Source organism: Protopterus annectens, chromosome 7.part1 (assembly GCF_019279795.1).
Source record: "Protopterus annectens isolate FY-2018-M chromosome 7.part1, PAN1.0, whole genome shotgun sequence".
In the NCBI taxonomy this organism is placed as follows: domain Eukaryota; kingdom Metazoa; phylum Chordata; order Ceratodontiformes; family Protopteridae; genus Protopterus; species Protopterus annectens.
This window is the reverse complement of record NC_056740.1, coordinates 490,593,790-490,609,179: the sequence shown is the minus strand read 5'-3', so window position 1 is coordinate 490,609,179 and position 15,390 is coordinate 490,593,790.

Genomic DNA, 15,390 nt, shown 5'->3' with positions numbered 1-15,390 from the left:
GATGTATAGGTGAACTTAAGTACACTTTTATCTGCTCTTTTTCATATAGTACTGTATTTAATTTATTTATTTGTGCTTTTCACTGATTATTAACTCAACTGAAGTTGTGGCTGTCTCTCTACAGAGTACTTGTTAGAATTTCTGTGTAGCCTTGATAGCAGTGGGGGTAGTTTCACCTCATCACTGATATTCTGTCCTGCCTGATATATGTAGTACATTTTGCATGATCTCTGCTTAATATCTGTACCTTGGCCATCTAACATCTCCTTGAAATCAACTGGATGTGTAAGTGAATTTAAGTACACTTTTATCTGCTCTTTTTCATATAGTACTGTATTTAATTTATTTATTTGTGTTTTTCACTGAATATTAATTCAAATGAAGTTGTGGCTGTCTCTCTACAGAGTACTTGATAGAATTTCTGTGTAGCCATTGATAGCAGTGGGGGTAGTTTCACCTCATCACTGATATTCTGTCCTGCCTGATATAAGTAGTACATTTTGCATTATCTCTGCTTAATATCTGTACCTTGGCCATCTAACATCTCCTTGAAATCAACTGGATGTGTAAGTGAATTTAAGTACACTTTTATCTGCTCTTTTTCATATAGTACTGTATTTAATTTATTTATTTGTGTTTTTCACTGAATATTAACTCAAATAAAGTTGTGGCTGTCTCTCTACAGTTAGTTCTCCACCCACCCTCCCTGTTCTTGTTTTGGTGTTAATGTTGGTGGCTTTGAAACTGCCTGGCCCTCTTGTAGATTTGTATTTGGATACTCCTTCTGGGCCCATCTCATTTGCTCACTCAACTGAGTGCAGTGAGATCATATTCTGATTTCAGGCACTCCTACTGTGTACAAAGATAGCATTTGGGAAGGACAAACCCTGTAACCTCTTAATCCTTCTCTGTTCCCTCCCTCAAAAAAAAAAAAAAAAAAAAGTATATATATATATATATATATATATATATATATATATATATATATATATATATATATATATACATATATATGTATGTGTATATATATATATATATATATATATATATATATATATATATATATGAAACAGCAAAAAACAAAGGCTATGGTGTAGGTAAACCCGTCCTCCAAAATATCCATCATACAGTAGCAGAAACAAGGGAGGCAACAGAAATCAGCAGTAAAGTTTAAAGATTTTAATCTGAAAATAAACAGTGAGCGCTTTCGCAGCCAGAGCTACTTCATCAAGCAACTCTGGCTGCGAAAGCGCTCACTTTTTGTTTTGGGATTAAAATCTCTAAACTTTACTGCTGTGTTCCATTGCCTCCCTTGTTTCTGCTACTGTAATATTGATATATATATATATATTTTTGCAGCTGCTCTTACTGCATGCTGTTATCTTTTCAGTCGCTCTTACTCTGCACTTATTACTGCTTGTTAGTAGCCTTCTAATTTACTGCCTTCTGCACTTCTTTTTTAGTCATTTGTTAATTTAATTGCATTTATTTGAACTTTTTTGCCATAGTGTTGCTAAACACTTGGGTGTGCTGGCCTGCACTGCAATTTGAATTGTATTTGCTGCTGTTTTAGCTGCTTTTCAGTAAAAAAAAAAAATTCTAAGCTTGTTTCCTGCCTTTCCTATAACTAGTCAAGTCCAGATACAGTCTTGCTGTATCCAGGACTGTTGGTAAGTTTCTCAGCCCCCCCAAGCCTTTCTGTGTTGCAGGGAAGCCTTCTAGCTTATCAGTGGGAGTGGTAAGCACTAGGTAGCCTATCTACCACAGGAAGAGGGGGGTTGGTCCTGAAATTGTAGTTCATTGGCCGTTTGGGCAGTTTTTCCATCTCTTTCTACTTTCTGGTTAAAAGCCTGTTTTGTGTTTGGTCTCCGCCTTTCCTATAACTAGTGTAGTTCAGGTACATATTTGCTGTATCCAGGACTCTTTGTAAGCTACTGAGCCCCCCAAGCATTTCTATGTTGGAGGGAAGCCTTCTAGCTTATCAGTGGGAGTGGTACGCATCAGGTAGCCTATCTACCACAAGAGGGGTGTTCCCTGGCCCAGAAATTGTAGCTATTGGCTGTTTGAGCAGTTTTTTCCCATCTCTTTCAACTTTCTGGTTTGAAAGCCACACTTGCGCCTGTTTCCTGCCTTTCCTATAACTAGCCTAGTCTGGTTACAGAGTTGCTGTATCCAGGATTGTTAGTAAGCTTCTGACCCCCCAAGCCTTTCTGTGTTGGAGAGAAGCCTTCTAGCTAATCTGTGGCAGTGGTAAGCACTTGGTAGCCTATCCTCCATGGGAAGAATGAGTTTTGGCTCAGAGATTGTAGTTTATTTGGCCATTTGGGCAGTTTTCCATCTTTTTCAACCTGCTGGCTTAAGAGCCTGCATTTGTACTTGTTCCCCACCTTTCCTGTAACTAGTCTAGTCCAGGTACGGATTTGCTGTATCCAGGACTCTTTGTATGCTTCTGAGCCCCCCAAGCCTTTCTGTGTTGGAGGGAAGCCTTCTAGCTTATCAGTGGGAGTGGGAGTGGTAAGCATTAGGTAGCCTATCTACCACAAGAGGAGTGGTTCCTGACCCAGAAATTGTAGTTATTGGCCATTTGGGCAGTTTTCTTCCATCTCTTTCAACATTCTGGTTTAAAAGCCACACTTGCACTTGTTTCCCACCTTTCCTGTAACTAGCCTAGTCCAGATACAGAGTTGCTGTATCCAGGACCGCTGATAAGCTTCTGAGCCCCGCAAGCCTTTCTGTGTTGGAGGAAAGCCTTCTAGCTTATCAGTGGGAGTGGTAAGCACTAGGTAGCCTGTCTACCATGAGAGGTGAGGTTCTTGGCCAAGTAATTGTAGTTTACTGACCATTTGGACAGTTTGTCCGTCTCTTTCAACTTTCTGGTTTAAAAGACCACATCTGCGCTTGTTTCCCATCTTTCCTGGAACTTACCTACTGGGTAGCACTAGAAAGCCTTAGACTGATACAAGCCTACTGGCTTACTGGCATGACTTGCACCAAACTAGGGGCTATAATTGACTCTCCGGCTGACACAGACATCCTCCAAAAGGGTCTCACTGAGACGGATACCTGGTGTCAATATCATGGCCTCAAGCTAAATGCCCAAAAGTGCATAGTCATCCCCTTTGGAAAAAACAAAGTGCCCACAAACTACCACATAGGTGGTAGCAACCTAAATACGAAAGACATAATAAGCGATCTGGGGACCCAAGTAGATAGTAATCTCACCTTTGATAATCACATTACCAAAGTGGTTAGAAAATCCTTCTACGTGGCCCACCTAATCACAAAAGGATTTGCATCCAGATCAAAAGAGGTCATTGTGCCCCTCTAGTCATCACTCATCAGACCCATCATAGAGTACAATGCCCCATTTCGGATGTACCATACAAGACACCTGCAACAGCTGGAAAGACCACAGAATTACCTCACCAAGAGGATCACTTGCCTCAAACAGATGCCCTATGCAGCTCGACTGAAGAAACTCCAGTTGTACTCGGTTGCATACCGCCTACTCAGAGGTGATCTCTGCCTGACATACAAGGCCATGTCCAACACAAAATTGATGGACATGCTCCACCTAAAGAAAACCTTATCCCCTCGAGCCACACGCTCTAGGGATACCTCACCACAACAATAAATAGGACGTGCTGGAGGGATAAATTCCTGTCCCAGAGATTTCCCATGCTTTGGAACAAGATCCCAATCTACATTAGGCAGAGCTCCTCACTAACACACTTCAAAAGAAACCTTGACAAGTGGGTGGGAAACAGAAAGTTTACTTCGGGGATCACTTCAGTGGCTCTGCTGGACAGAGGCACAGGGAACCAATCTAAGGGGGCGGCGAAAGCCAACACATTCTGGCTAGGCTTATAAATGCCTTCAGGCAGATAGCCTAGTACCAACCTATGAACCTAAGCCTTCTAGCTTAGAAGAGAGACTTTGGAGTGATTAAGTATAAGTTTTCTGTACTTTCTTGCTGTACTTAACTGTTTTCCACCTAAACGCAGATTTTTCCAGGGTTTATTGTGATTTAAAAGCTTGTTTTTTTCACATATTGTACTTATTTGACTGCCTGCACTTTTAAAAAATTGTTTTTTGTTTAAATAATTTGTTTAACTGTTGTAGGCTACACATTAAGGTGCAATAGCCTTTTCTAATTGTTTGTATTCATTTAAAGCTGTTTTAAGTGTATTTTTTACTGTTTTTGCCTTATCTTTTAAAAAAAAAAAAACCCCAAAAAAAACAAAAATAATTCCTCGTTTCCAGCCTTTCTAAGCTAGTATAGTCCAGTTTTCAGGATAGTGCTGAATTCAGGGCTATGATACTAGTTTCTGAGTTGCCCATACCTTACTTGGATAGAAGGAAGTTTCTCTGTTCACCTGTGAGAGAGGAGAGCTTTGAGCAACCTATCTGTCCCTGGAGGAGTGGTTCCAGCCCAGAAGTTAGTAGTTTATTGGTCATTTTGGGCTAATTTCTATCTCTTTCATTTCCCTACTATAAAAACTGCGTTTGCACAGTTTTGCACACCAGGCAGCGCCGGTTAGCTATGGTTAAATTATTCCTGGCTCCACTAAGTCTCCTCTTCAGTTTTTCCCTTGAAACTAGTCTAACTCTCAACCTCAGCACTCAAAAAGCACCCTACAGCCCAGCACTTGCTCAGACCTAATAGCAAGCACTAATATACCCGGACACTGATTGGCCAGCAGGGCAAGGCTCTTTATTCACCCCTCACCAACCAAGTGACTAAGCAGCTCACCCTACTATTCAGACATGACCAGAGGACAATTTCAGGTGTACTCTCCAGTCCAGCTAGTGAATCTGGGTATCCTGAGGCAATGTTACAACTGCCTCATGTACACAGACAACCAACTCCTCCTACCACAAAACAGTAACATATGCGAGAGATGCAATTATACAGCCAAACTGGAAGCTAAGCTGTCTCCACCCAAGACTGGAACAGACAGTCAAGAGAAGGTTAACACTTGCAGCACACCATCAACCACACAGAGACCTACAAAAACAGCACTGGCAAAAAAATACACATAAATAAACAAAATCATACTCTGAGGCTCTAAATAAAAACCTGCAAAAGCATCAGAGACCTCCAAAGCAGACACCCAAACAACCTGCACCTCCCATCACAAGCCAGACAACACATAAAACACAAAATCATTGTGCCGCACAATCACAGCCCTTAAGGCAAAAATACATACCTAACACACTAGTAATAGGTGACTCTATAGTCAGGCACACTGACGTCCCACTCACTAGGCTGGACAAGCAGAAGGTTGCTGTTAGCTGCCTGTCGGGAGCCAGAATCTGCCACATAACACAAGCACTCAGGTCACTCCAGAACAAGTACAAATATGACTCTGTCATTGTTCATGTTGGTGTGAATGACCTGAGATGTACCTCCCTGGACTACATGAAAAGAGACATGGAAGAGCTCTCTGATCATGTATCCCAGGCTGGTATGACCCTGACCCTGACTAGCATCCTGCCCTCACCAAGAATGATACCTCAGTATAAAGAAAAAAATATCAATTTCAACAATTGGCTAAGCTTCTGGTGTCATTCAAAGGGGATCCAGTGTCTGTCAGCTTGGGACGACATGCTCAACAAGCCGCATTGCTTCACAAGAGACTGCTTGCACCTGTCACCCCTAGGCCTTCGAATACTGTCCAAGGCTCTTGCTGCCCCCATAGTGCCTTTTTTAGGCAAGGCTCAAAAGTCAAACCCACCTCTGTAAACAGCACAATTAACAAAAAACTGAGGGTTATGCCACTCAACACCAGGAGTTTAAATCTCAAAATGCACGCGCTCGAAGCACTCCTCAGTATGGAGAACGTTGACATCTGTGCAGCAACTGAAACCTGGTTCAAGGCTCCAGAGAGCACCCCAGCACTACTGGGCTACAACTCATACCACATGTTTCGGCCACAGAACACTGGCCGAAACACAAAAAGAGGGGGTGTATCCATATTCATCAAGGATACCTACACCTCCAGATTAGTGGTGCAGCATGATACCTCTGAGATCATCCATGTGCAATTAACATTGAGCAAATCTGCAATGCAAATTGTGGCCTGCTACAGATCCTCCTCCATGACCCAGGACCACCACTCCACCTTTCTGGAGACACTGGGAAACATGAATGTCCTACCGAACACCCTGATAATGGGTGATTTCAATTACTCTACCATTCATTGGGAAAACTACTCGAGTACAAACTCCCAGGCCAAGTGCTTCCTGGAATTCATCAACTCAAATGCCCTGGATCAGCTGGTAAACTCCTCTACCAGAGGTGAAAACGTATTGGACCTGGTCATCACCAACATGGGCTACAGGTGTTCCACACCAGAGGTCAACCTGTCACTGGTTAGATCAGACCATAAACTAATCACTCTTGATGTCCACACCCCACCACCACCCCCAACTAAGGAAACCACAGTAAAAAACTTTTCTAAAGCAAACTTCACCTTACTTAAGACAGAGGTGGTAAGTTTTACAGCCCCCACGCTAAAGGATAACGCTGCCCAGGATGCAGAAACCTTTACAAATGCACTCTATGAGCACCTACAAGGATGCATGGATCATTCCATCCCTAGAAAAACCAAGACTCACTCACCTAACAGAAGGAAACCAGTTTGGTGGACCCCTGCCATAAACAGGCTATACAATAGAAGGAGGAAACTAGTTCAGAAAAAAAGCAAAACTCAAGAAGAAAAAACATCCCTTATCAGTATCAGTAAGAAACTAAGGTCCCTCATGAAGTCATCCAAGGCTAACTTCGAAAGAAAAATAGCCAAGGATTCAAAAGATAACCACAAAGCCTTCTTTAGCTATGTTAAGAATCTAAGTGGCAACTCACAAATATGCACTGAACTAGTGCAAAATAGCACAAAATATACTGAACCTACTGATATTGCCAACATCCTGGCAGATAGATTCAGTGCAAACTTCACCTCCCTCTCATCTCCAAAAGGGCCCACAACAATACTGGGAAAGTGTAGTGTCCCAAAAATCACAGACGCACAGGTGAAAACAGCCCTTTCAAAAGCTAAAAATAGATGGTGTCCCAGGCTGCATCTTGCACAAACTACAGAATGAACTAACCCCCCACCTAAACACGCTGTTCAACCTCAGCCTCTCCACAGGCTACGTGCCCATAGAATGGTGCATAGCAATGGTTATTCCTCTTCACAAAGGAGGGGCCACAACGGACCCTGGTAACTATCACCCCATACGCCTGACTAGCCTGGTCTGCAAGGCTATGGAGCGCATCATCATGGAACTCATTAACAAAGACATTGGGAACCTCCAAACACTTGACCCGACCCAGTTCAGCTTTGTTAAGGGCAGATCATGCCTACTAAACCTGGTTGACTTCTTCGAGACAGTCACCAAGGACACAGACTAGGGAAAGGTGGTTCACACAGCCTACTTTGACCTAGCCAAGGCTTTTGACACCATTCCCCACTCGGGTATTACAGAAAAACTCACCAGCCTGAACATAAACCCCTACATCACGAGATGGGTTGCCAACTGGCTTACAGACAGAACTCAAGCGGTAAGAATAGCGGGCTCCAGGTCCGACTCTAAACCTGTCACAAGTGGTGTCCCGCAAGGCTCGGTCCTGGGACCCCTACTGTTCAGCATATACTTCTCAGAAGTACAGGCAAACACAGGAAGACTATGGATAACCAAGTTCACCGATGACTGCAAACTGGGAGCCATAATTGACTCTCCGGCTGACACGGACATTCTCCAAAAGGGCCTTACTGAGACGGACACCTGGTGTCAAAGTCATGGCCTCAAGCTAAATGCCAAAAAATGCATAGTCATCACGTTTGGGAGAAACAAAACACCCACGAATTACCACACTGGTGGCAGCCCCCTTAATACAGAAGAGGTAATAAGAGATCTGGGGACCCAGGTAGATAGTAATCTCTCCTTTGACAATCATATTGCCAAAGTAGTTAGGAAATCCTTCTATGTGGCCCAACTAATTACTAAAGGGTTCGCATCTAGAAATAAAGAGGTTATAGTGCCCCTCTACTCATCACTCATTAGACTCATCATAGAGTACAATGTCCCATTTCAGATGTACCTCACAAGACACTTCCAATAGCTGGAAAGACCACAAAAGTACCTCACCAAGAGGATTACTGGCCTCAAACATATGTCCTATGCAGCCCGACTGAGAAAACTCCGGTTGTACTCAGTGGCATATTGCTTACTCAGAGGTGATCTCTGCCTGACTTACAAAGCCATGTCTAAATCAGAATTGATGGACATGTTCCACCTAAAGAAATCCAAGTCACTGCGAGCCACGCACTCTAGTGAGCTAAACCTTGCCACAACAATAAATAGAACATGCTGGGGGGATAGATTCCTGTCACAGAGACTCCCCATGCTTTGGAACAAAATTCCAAACTACATTAGGTAGAGCCCCTCACTAACACTCTTCAAGAGAAACCTTGACGAGTGGATGGGTAACAGAAAATACACCTCTGGGATCACTTCATTGGCTCTGTTTGACAGAGGATCAGTTAATTAATCAATGGGGTGGTGAAAGCTGACACCCTCTGGCTAGGCTTATAAATGCCCTCGGGAAGATAGCCTAGTACCTACCTATGAACCTATGTAGCCTTGATATGAGCTTTGATTTAGAGATAGCTGAAGCAGAAAAAAATGTTTATTAAAAGAGGCTATGATGTCCAGCTGGTCAGGGAAGCTAAACAGAAAATTATGGACATGAGGTATTCTGTTAACTCTCGGGGAGATTCTCATTATGTCCGTGCTAGTGGAAAATATGTTTGTATTGGTGGAAATAAATCCACCAATACAGCTGTGAACAATGGAGAGCAGAAGAAAGTTTTCTTAGTGACAACCTATAATGTTATAACTGAGGAAATAGTTAAAAAAGCAAGTAGCTTGTGGCCAGTGCTTCTAAGGGATAACATTTTGAATTCTATACTCTTGGAAGGCTGTGCAAGCCGAGGCACTAAGTGTTTAATTAAATTTGCTTACTTCTTGGATCGGTGGTCTTGGTAGTATTTTATTATGAGAAGGATAAGAGTGTTCAGGCCCAGGGTAACCTACCAGGAACTACATGAGCTGGAGATTGTAGAGCACTACAGGGTGGACAATGAAATACTACAACAACTCAGTGAGCTCTGCCACCCTCGACTCAGACCCAGAGCCAACACAGGGAAACCCATCCCAGTGGAAACAAAGGTATGTGTAGCCCTTAGGATACTAGCTACAGGGACTTTCCAAAGACCAACTGGGGATATGATGGAGGTCTCATAGGCATCTGCATCCAGGGTACTCCACCAGTTCCTCTATGCCATGCTACCATATGTCATTGAGCACATTCATCTTCCCCACACCCCTAAGGAGAGTACCAGCAGCAACTACCATATAGCACACTACCTTGAGGTACTGGGTGCCATAGACTGCACTAATGTTCACATCAAGGCACCAGACAGTGAACAGAGTAGAATCTATGTCAACCGCAAGGGGTATCACTCCATCAACTGCCAGGTCATGGGCAATGCCCAGGGAATTATCATGAATGTCTGCTGGCAGCCCTAGCAGTTATCATGACTCCCATATCTGGCATGCATCACAGCTGTACCAGATATTTGCTATGGAGGACATCCCACATAGCCATTTACTTGGGGATGCCGGCTATGCACTGGAACCGTGGATGATGACACCCATCAGAAATGCACACACACCCACAGAAGAATACCATAATGAGGCACACACACAAACCAGGAACATCCTAGACTGTGTGTTTGGGCTGCTGAAGTCATGGTTCCAGTGCCTAGATATAGCTGGTGGAGCCTTGCAGTACTCCTCAGCCACATGTGCACACATGTTCACAGTGTGTGTTACACAATCTGATCCTGTGGATACAGCTGCAGCAGGATCAGCAAAGGGAAGGGATACACAGCCCCCCACCAGTGCCTAGGTTAGCACAGCTGCAGCAACAGGGGGATCAGTGGAGGAACTCCCTGAGGCTGTCCCTGTAGGCAAAAGTAGGCATATCCAATATCCTCTGGCCTTTACCAAGAGACAATGCATAGCACATGCACTGACAACCTAGGGGCTTAGGGACTGACACCGTACTCTGACTCTCATAAATATCAATAAAAATTATGCCAGCCAGGCCACACAACCTGTACCTCACCATGTATTGTCTGTGGACTGCCTGCATCAGACAGAGTCAGCCCCAAACTATAGTTGTGTCAACTGCTGCATTCGCAAGGTAAGTCACTCTCCTGTATACCACTTGTAAGGGGTACTACAATATGGTAGCATATGTATGGACCTGACCCATGTATGCAAGGGAATATAGTGGGCTATATGTAGTGTGCTACTAGGCTATTTTCAGAGATCTATAGTGGGATACTGGCTACTTGTACAGGTCTAACAGCCACTTGTAAGAACAGGCACTCTGCTCACTAGTATGTGCCCCGTAATAGCCACTAGGCCACATGGCTGAAAACTCCACTACAGTTGCCCAGGGAGATGCCAAACAGTGGGATCACAGGACAGTTGCATGACTGTCTATGTCAGCAAAGCATAGGCTGGTCGACCCCACCCCATATACATCATGGTTGTCATACAACTGCTGTAACAGTAAGTTTGCAATGATAAACCAGCAGACCAGACAATTCCTCTATCTTGCTGATAGTGTGAGGGCGGAAACCTCTCCGTCTGGTGGCCAGTGTGGCTCAGTGGGCCAGGAACAGTAGCATGTGTGATGGTGCTGAAGGTTCAAATCTGGCAGCAAGCAACATATTTTCCATGTGAGGTACTGTCATAACCCCTCAATCTGTTAGTGCAAAAATGCTGGACAAAGCCAGAGTGAATGGGGGCACAAAGGGCCATACCTATAGACAGACATTATACACGCTTTGAGTAACCTAGCAGGTGGCTAGTAAAACAGCAGATTGCAGCAGGTCAGATTAGATGCATGATGTAAAGGTTATCACTTAAATGCATCAGTAGGTACAACAAGTCAGTGACCACTGTTTACAGTGCAGCACCTGGAAACCACAAATGTATGAGGAACACAGCAGATATATGGGAAGAAATGCTGGACATTCTGCAAAAACATGTACAGGGAGAGGTATGCAGACTGTCACCCTGTGTGCGGTGTTTCACCATGTACCTCAGTCACTTAATATCTCTCAACCTCTTATAGCAGGAAGTCTGGCCAAATAAAGTGAATAAAAGTGGGACCAAGGACCACAACTTAGGACAGGTTTTAGATCTTTTCTCCTACAAATGTAGAATGTGGATAGAATAACAGGTCCTGCATTCACATGACTCTCCTGCTGTGCATGGAGTCTGAAAGTCAAATATCTGTCATTACTTACTTCAGTCCTGATTGATTAGCCACTATTTTGCCAGAAAACAATAATGTTATGTGAAACAGGCCAAAAGTATGCAGCAAGAGTCTTAACACTCTGTGTAGCTCTCTACAGTTCTGAAGTTTGTGCCACATATTAAGTTAAGCAAACAGCATGGGAATGCCTTGGACAACATCAGGCAACTGCAGTACTGTGGTAACAGGTGCACCAAATAATCCCAGGCTGGAGTACATGTAGCTCTGGCCTGGAGTCACCTTGTAAGTACTGACAATCACATTGGGCATGCTCCTACACTTAGCTAACTTGGGCCCAAGTCTGTTGCCTCTACCACACAAAGACCTGCTATGTAGAAATATGTTCATAGGTTCATAGGTGTGTGTGCTAGGCTAATGGCCCTGGAGCCTTTACAAGCCTAGACCTGGCATTGTGCCGCCCAACGTTAGTTCCCAGTGCCTCTATCAAGTACAGTCACTGGAGTGATCCCTGGGGTGAACTTTCTATTTCCCATCCACTCATAAAGATTTCTTTTGAAGAGGGCTAGTGAGGTGTTCTGCTTGACATGTATGGGAAGCCTATTCCAGAGCATGGGCAGTCTCTGAGTTATAAACCTGTCCCTCCAGCATATTCTGTTGATTGTGGTAATGAGATTTAGGTCTCTGGAGCACGTGGTGTGGAAGGACTTTGACTTTTTTAGATGTAGCATTTCTAACAGAGCTGGGTCAGATGTGGCTTTGTAAGTTAAGCAGAGATCACGTCTTAGTATTAGTAGACAATATGAGACAGAGAATCGTTGGTGTTTCTTGAGTCTGTGTTTAAGGCCTAGGATCCTCTTAGTGAGGTACTTTTGTGGCCTTTCCAGCTGTTGCATGTGTCCAGTGAGGTACTTGCCAAATGGGGCATTATACTCGATGACTGATCTAATGAGGGAAGAGTAGAGAGAGAGATGATGACCTCTTTCTTCCTGGATGCAAACCCTTGATGATAAAATGTGCCACATAGAAGGACTTTCTGACCACAGTGGCAATGTGGTATTTAACAGAGAGGTTGCTGTTAACCTGTGTCCCAAGATCTCTTGCACCACCTTTAGTATTCAGTGGGCTCCCATCGATGTGGTAACTAGTGGGAATTGAGTTTTTCCCAAAGGGGATGACGACAATTTTTTTGGCATTAACTTAAAGCCATGGTTTTGACTCCAGTTATTGGTATCAGTGAGGCCTTTCTGTAGGATGTCTACATCACTTGGGGAGTTAATAATGGCTCCCAGCTTGCAGTCATCTGTGTACTTGGTCAGCCAGACTCCCTCTGTGTTGGCCTGGACTTCTAGGAAATAGATGCCAAACAGGAGAGGACCCAGGACTGATCCCTGTGAGACTCCACTCGTGACTGGTCAGCAGTCTGACTTGGAGTCCGCTACTTTCACACTATGGGTTCTATCTCTGAGCCAATTTGCAACCCACCTAGTGATATAGGGGTTGATGTCTAGTTTGGTGAGATTATCAATAATTCCTGAGTGGGGAATAGTATCAAAGGCCTTGGCCAGATCGAGATATGCTGTATGATCTGCCTTGCCCTCATCCACAGTTCTGGTGACTGACTCAAAGAAGCCAACCAGGTTGAGCAGGCATAATCTACCTTTCACAAAACCCAATTGCGTGGGATCTAGAGTTTGGAGATTCCCTATATCCTTGTTAATTAGGTCCATGATGATATGCTCCAAAGTCTTACATATCAGACTCGTCAGGCTAATGGAGCAATAATTTCCAGGGTCTGTAGACACTCCCCCTTTATGGAGAGGGATGACTGTAGCAGTGTGCCATTTGGTAGGGACAAAGCCTGAGGTGAGGCTGTGACTGAACAGGGCACACAGATGCGGTGCCAGTTCACTTTATAGTTCATGTAGAACACATCCAGGGATATAGTCGGGTCCCATGGAAGTTGTATTCTTGGTCTTGGACAATGCAGCTTTAACCTGTTCTGCAGTAATGCTGGGTGCCTTACATTCCTCCAGTATTGTGATTGGTCCTTTGGGGGGGATAGAGGGGTAAAGTTGGCACTGAATCTGTTGGCCAGTATGTTGGCAATATCTGTTGACTCTGTATAGGACGTACCATTGTGCAGTAACTCAGAGCAAACCTGGGTATTGCTGTGGAAATTCGTGATATAACTATAGGTTGTTTTTAGTGTCTGTCACAATTCTGCCTTCATAGCTGGCTTTAGAGGTTTTGAAGAGGGATCTCAACTTTTTGTTGAGGCAAATAAGGGAGTTTTTCCAGTCTTGGGACTTCACCTTTTTCTGCAACAGTTTCTTCCTTTTGTTGTAGTGTTTATTAATGGCAGGGGCCAACAGATTGGCTTCTTTTTTTTTTTTTGGAGGAGAGCATATTGGCTCTTTTGGGTGTGGCTAGTTCCATGCATTTATGTATGTGTTTGTACAGTGCATTGATGTATGATTCGGCAGTCATGCATCTATTTTGACATGGGTGCCATGAAGTTATCCACATCTGTTTTAGGAGCCCAAAGTCAGCTTTTGAGAGTTTTTTTATGGTGGTTACCTTTGTGGGGGGTGTGGGTGGGATGTGGGATTTCCATGATGATTAGTTTGTGGTCAGATCTAACCAGGGAGGAATTGACTATTGGTGTAGTGCAATGATTGCCCATGTTAGTAATAACCAATTCAAGGATATTGCTTCCTCTAGTGGGTGGTAAGAATTCGCTGTTCCAAGGCATTGGAATTGATGAATTCCAGAATGTGTTGGGCCAGTGTATTGGTGCATGAGTAGTTTTCCCAGTTGATGGAGGGGTAGTTGAAGTCTTCTAGTATGTGAGTGTTGGGTTGGACATTGATAGATTCAAGGATGCTTCGGAGCGTGGAGTGAGAGTCTAGGGACATGGTTGGGGACCTATAGCAGGCTATGACCTGGATCTCCTTCTTATCCACTGTTAGTTGTACCTGAAGTATCTCAGATGCGTTATGCTGGGCTACTAGTCCGGAGGTGTGCATATCCTTTATGAATATGGAGACACCACCGCCTTTGGAGCTTCGATCCATGTTCTGGGGCCGAAGGGTGTGGAATGAGTTATAGCCTGGTAGCACAGGGGTGCTTTCTGCTGCTTTAAACCAGGTCTCTGTTATAGCACAAATGTCGATGTTCTCAATTTTGAGGAGTGCTTTGAGGAAGTGCATCTTGAGATTTAGACTTCTAACATCAAGCAGCATGACCCTCAGATTGCATTTATTTATAGCTGTTACGGTGGTAATGCGGTCTTTGGAACATCACCTAAAAAGGCACTATATGGGGTGGCAAGAGCCTTAGCCAGTATTCAGAAACCCAGGGGTGACGGATGCAGGCCATCTCTGGCAAAGCATTGAGGTCTGTAAATCATGCCATCCCAAGCAGACAGATACTGAAGCCCCTTAGAATGACACCAGAAACTTAGCCAATTGTTGAAGTCAATCATTTTCTGCTTGTACTGAGGTATCATTCTGGGTGATGGTAGGATGCTGCTCACAGCTAGGGTCATACCTGCCTGAGTTACATCAAAGGAATTCCCCCTGCACGAAAGGCAATTGTACGGCTCCAGTAATATGAAATCCAAAAGCCAAAAGATGAGCCAGCAAACTGTAAGACTGAAATAATGTTTATTCAATGAAAAAACAAACCAGTTTCAGCTGGTATACACCACAGCCTTCCTCAGTGTGACTAAAATTCATTGAAAATTATCTTTAATAGATGTATTTTAATTGAGTCAAACCTGTGAGTGGGTAATCAAAATTGTTCATTTAATCCTGGTGGGAATAAGCCAAACACTTTAACAATCCACTTCTTTTCTTTTGTATCAAGAATGGAATACCATCCTGCTTTGTTGGATTTATTCCCTTTTATAATGTCTATGACCATGAAACTGAACTTGGCAGATAAATGTTTTGTGGAATGTTTAAATAAAGCACTACTTGATTTTTTATTCCTCGTGTCACTATTCTGTTCAGAAATTCTCAGTCTAA